Source organism: Anopheles ziemanni, assembly GCF_943734765.1.
Source record: "Anopheles ziemanni chromosome X unlocalized genomic scaffold, idAnoZiCoDA_A2_x.2 X_unloc_94, whole genome shotgun sequence".
NCBI lineage: Eukaryota > Metazoa > Arthropoda > Insecta > Diptera > Culicidae > Anopheles > Anopheles ziemanni.
Window position 1 is genome coordinate 62,159 of NW_026689866.1, and position 5,342 is coordinate 67,500.

At 48.0% G+C, this 5,342-nt stretch overlaps 1 non-coding gene across 1 annotated transcript; it reads left to right on the forward strand.

Annotated features, from left to right (window-relative positions):
• The first annotated feature begins 4,788 nt into the window (after nt 1-4,788).
• LOC131292746 (5.8S ribosomal RNA) lies at nt 4,789-4,943 on the forward strand. Its single transcript, XR_009190350.1, has one exon. It is a non-coding gene; the product is annotated as a 5.8S ribosomal RNA (ribosomal RNA).
• Nucleotides 4,944-5,342: the final 399 nt, after the last annotated feature.

The window sequence follows — 5,342 nt, forward strand, 5'->3', positions numbered from 1 at the left end:
GCTGGTCATCAGCCAGCGTTGAATACGTCCCTGCCCTTTGTACACACCGCCCGTCGCTACTACCGATGGATTATTTAGTGAGGTCTTTGGAGATGATCGTTCGCTGGATCCTCGTGAACCGCGTCTGCTTTATCGAAGTTGACCGAACTTGATGATTTAGAGGAAGTAAAAGTCGTAACAAGGTTTCCGTAGGTGAACCTGCGGAAGGATCATTAGTGGCCAAGTGATCCTTCCAGAAGTCCGAACCTGCGGGTTGAGACTTCGGCACAAGTTGCCATATGATAATTGACGAAACACTATAGAAGTCCGAACCTGCGGGTTGAGACTTCGGCACAAGTTGCCATATGATAATTGACGAAACACTATAGAAGTCCGAACCTGCGGGTTGAGACTTAGGCACACGTTGCCTTATACATGACTTCGAACAAATACACAAGTCCGAACCTGCGGGTTGAGACTTAGGCACAAGTTGCCTTATACATGACTTCGAACAAATACACAAGTCCGAACCTGCGGGTTGAGACTTAGGCACAAGTTGCCATATGAAAGTTGACGAAACACTAACAAGTCCGAACCTGCGAGTTGAGACTTAGGCACACGTTGCCTTATACATGACTTCGAACAAATACACAAGTCCGAACTTGCGGGTTGAGACTTAGGCACAAGTTGCCTTATACATACATTGGCCAAATAAACAGAAGTCCGAACCTGCGGGTTGAGACTTAGGCACAAGTTGCCATATTATATTCGATCAAACACTAAGTAGTCCGAACCTGCGGGTTGAGACTCAAGACCGTAACAAGATGTCACTATACAAGTCCGAACCTAAGGGTTGAGACTTAATGCGATCTAGATACCAAGTTGACATCCAATACCTGTTGAGCAAAACCAAAGATTCCCTGTTCTCGAATGATTACACTATATAACAGGGAATCATGAAGAAATCAAGCAAGCGTGAAACAAAGTCATCACTTGGGCATGCTCGATAGCCAACCACATGACCTTAACCTAAGAGAGCATGCAAACCACATGATACCTATAAACGATTAACCCGCCCTAGTTCAATCGTTCACCAAGTGATGACTTCAGTATTGCTAAGAGAAAAACTTTTGAATGGGAAAAACTCTAAGTCCGAACCTCCGGGTTGAGACTTCCGCGTCGGAGGTGGGCGCACCTCCTATCCGAAAGATGGTGAATCAGGGGTGTTCGATCAGCAATGGTCGGATGCCCCGTCGTAGTCCAACTATGACAATCCAAGTCAAGACCTCCGGGTTGAGACTTCCGCGTCCGGAGGTACGCGTACCGCCTACCCGAAAGATGGTGAATCAGGGGTGTTCGATCAGCAATGGTCGGATGCCCCGTCGTAGTCCAACTATGACAATCAAAGTCAAGACCTCCGGGTTGAGACTTCCGCGTCCGGAGGTACGCGTACCGCCTACCCGAAAGATGGTGTGCTTCTGGGGTATTCGATGAGTCGGATACCCCGTCGTAGTCCAACTATGACAATACAAAGTCAAGACCTCCGGGTTGAGACTTCCGCGTCCGGAGGTACGCGTACCGCCTACCCGAAAGATGGTGTGCTTCTGGGGTATTCGATGAGTCGGATACCCCGTCGTAGTCCAACTATGACAATCAAAGTCAAGACCTCCGGGTTGAGACTTTCTAAGAGTACAAGCATAAAGGAACACGGACCAAGCCGTACCGAGAGAATCGGTACTAGAGCCCTCGTGGTTCTACATTGAGAGAGCCCTCGTGGTTCTCATTAGGGGCTTTATGCAAGTCGTACTCAATACTGTGGTGTGAAGTATAAAGTATAGAGTCCTCCACTGGTCCACGCTGCTCCGGCGGTCCTGGGTAAGATAGTTCATTCTAGCTTGCCCTATGTGGAAGAGGACTCAATACCCTACCTGTTGAGCTTGAAACAAAGTCATCACTTGGGCATGCTCATATTGCCATACACAATTACATTATATTCGAATGAGCATGCAAGCGACCCTATATAGACCGAACCAAAACGATAGATACCGCCGTAGTTCACCCCCACCAAGTGATGACTTCAGTATGGCTAGTGTGTGAAGTATAAAGTATAGTCCTCCCCTGGTCCACACTGCTTCGGCGGTCCTGGGTAAGATAGTTAGTTCTAGCTTGCCCTATGTGGAAGAGGACACAATACTTAATACTTAGAGTACAAGCATAAAGGAACACGGACCAAGCCGTACCGAGAGAATCGGTACTAGAGCCCTCGCGGTTCTACATTGTGAGCCCTCGTGGTTCAAACTAGATACTTTATGCAAGGCGTACTCAAAACTGTGGTGTGAAGTATAAAGTATAGTCCTCATCTGGTCCACGCTGCTTCGGCGGTCCTGGGTAAGATAGTTAATTCTAGCTTGCCCTATGTGGAAGAGGACACAATACTTAATACTGTGGTGTAATGGACAAGGTATAGTCCTCCACTGGTCCACGCTGCTCCGGCGGTCCTGGGTAAGATAGTTCATTCTAGCTTGCCCTATGTGGAAGAGGACTCAATACCCTACCTGTTGAGCTTGAAACAAAGTCATCACTTGGGCATGCTCATATTGCCATACAATATTCCATTATCTACTAATGAGCATGCAGCTATATGATTATAACCTGTAAACGATTACCCCGCCGTAGTTCAGCGCTTCAACCAAGTGATGACTTCAGTATGGCTAGTGTGTGAAGTATAAAGTATAGTCCTCCCCTGGTCCACACTGCTTCGGCGGTCCTGGGTAAGATAGTTAGTTCTAGCTTGCCCTATGTGGAAGAGGACACCATACTTAATACTGTGGTGTAATGAACAAAGTATAGTCCTCCACTGGTCCACGCTGCTTCGGCGGTCCTGGGTAAGATAGTTAGTTCTAGCTTGCCCTATGTGGAAGAGGGCATACAAGACAAAGTATAGTTCTCCCCTGGTCCACGCTGCTTCGGCGGTCCTGGGTAAGATAGTTAATTCTAGCTTGCCCTATGTGGAAGAGTGCATACATGAACCAAGAACGAAGGTTATGATCGAGGAATGATTCGACAACTAACCGATGGTATGAAATGTGAAGAATTCAAGCAAGCACACAATCAAGTCATCACTTGGGCATGCTCGATAGCCAACCCTATGACATTAACCTAGTAGAGCATGCGAAAACCAATATATATGTAAACGATGCCCCTCCCTAGTTCAGCGCTTCAACCAAGTGATGACTTCAGAATGGCTAAATCAAATCGGTTCAAAACATACCATCGGTACCCTATTGAAACACACAAGTCGATATCAAACCTCATGATTGTGTAGTCCTCCACTGGTCCACACTGCTCCGGCGGTCCTGGGTAAGATAGTTCATTCTAGCTTGCCCTATGTGGAAGAGGGCACATTACTCAATACTGTGGTGTTATGAACAAAGTATAGTCCTCCACTGGTCCACGCTGCTTCGGCGGTCCTGGGTAAGATAGTTAGTTCTAGCTTGCCCTATGTGGAAGAGGGCATACAAGACAAAGTATAGTTCTCCCCTGGTCCACGCTGCTTCGGCGGTCCTGGGTAAGATAGTTAATTCTAGCTTGCCCTATGTGGAAGAGAGCATACATGAACCAAGAACGAAGGTTATGATCGAGGAATGATTCGACAACTAACCGATGGTATGAAATGTGAAGAATTCAAGCAAGCACACAATCAAGTCATCACTTGGGCATGCTCGATAGCCAACCTCATGACATTAACCTAGTAGAGCATGCGAAAACCAATATATATGTAAACGATGCCTCCCTAGTTCAGCGCTTCAACCAAGTGATGACTTCAGAATGGCTAAATCAAATCGGTTCAAACCATACCATCGGTATCCTATTGAAACACACAAGTCGATATCAAACCTCATGATTGTGTAGTCCTCCACTGGTCCACGCCGCTTCGGCCGTCCTGGGTAAAATGGAACATTCCAGCTTGCCCTATGTGGAAGAGGGCACATTACTCAATACTGTGGTGTGAAGTATAAAGTTCAGTTCTCCCCTGGTCCACGCTGCTTCGGCGGTCCTGGGTAAGATAGTTCATTCTAGCTTGCCCTATGTGGAAGAGGACACTTCATACTTCGTCTCTAAGCGGCGGCTTGACTCCTCCCTACGGGGAACGGGTTTACGCGCACAGCGGCGGCTTACGCACTATGGCAGTCATGGATGCCTTACGTTTCTATGAAAAGTGTGTTCCTCCCCTGGTCCACGCTGCTTCGGCAGTCCTGGGTAAGATAGTTAGTTCTAGCTTGCCCTATGTGGAAGAGGACACGTAGACTTACTGTGGTGTGAAGTATAAAGTTCAGTTCTCCCCTGGTCCACGCCGCTTCGGCCGTCCTGGGTAAAATGGATTCATCCAGCTTGCCCTATGTGGAATGAGGACACTTTATGCTTCGTCTCTAAGCGGCGGCTTGCTCCTCCCTACGGGGAACGGGTATACGCGCACAGCGGCGGCTTACGTTATGGCAGTCATGGATGCCTTACGTTTCCATGAAAAGTGTGTTCCTCCCCTGGTCCACGCTGCTTCGGCAGTCCTGGGTAAGATAGTTAGTTCTAGCTTGCCCTATGTGGAAGAGGACACGTAGACTTACTGTGGTGTGAAGTATAAGGTTCAGTTCTCCCCTGGTCCACGCCGCTTCGGCCGTCCTGGGTAAAATGGATTCATCCAGCTTGCCCTATGTGGAATGAGGACACTTTATGCTTCGTCTCTAAGCGGCGGCTTGCTCCTCCCTACGGGGAACGGGTATACGCGCACAGCGGCGGCTTACGCAAGTTAGTCACCCTCGGCAGTGGATCACTCGGCTCATGGATCGATGAAGACCGCAGCTAACTGCGCGTCATAATGTGAACTGCAGGACACATGAACATTGATAAGTTGAACGCATATTGCACGTCGTGGGAACCTACCATGATGTACAGATGACTGAGCGCTTATATTTGAGAAATGTATCGCATACATTTAACTACGCCGTGACACCCGTCACGAGACGTGCACCATGATGTTAACTAGGGTCGCGACGACCCGCTAGCATTAAAGAACCCGTGGTTTACAATATACTGGCATTGGAATTCGAAGTATTTAGAGCGTCCGTGTTCCCGCGTGAGGCGGAAGTACGAGGAGAAGGCGTGCTTGTGGTGTCTGTGGTGGTGTTTACTGATGTCTAGCTTCAGCTTATTTATTTATTTAAATAGAAGCGAAGATGTCAATGTAGCGTCGAAGCAGCAGCGGTAGCACAAATGATTCAAGTATGGAAGTTGACCAAAGGAACACAAACAAACTAGCGTATGGGCAATGGAAGGTATCAGTGAGTTAAACCACACGCGGGCTAACA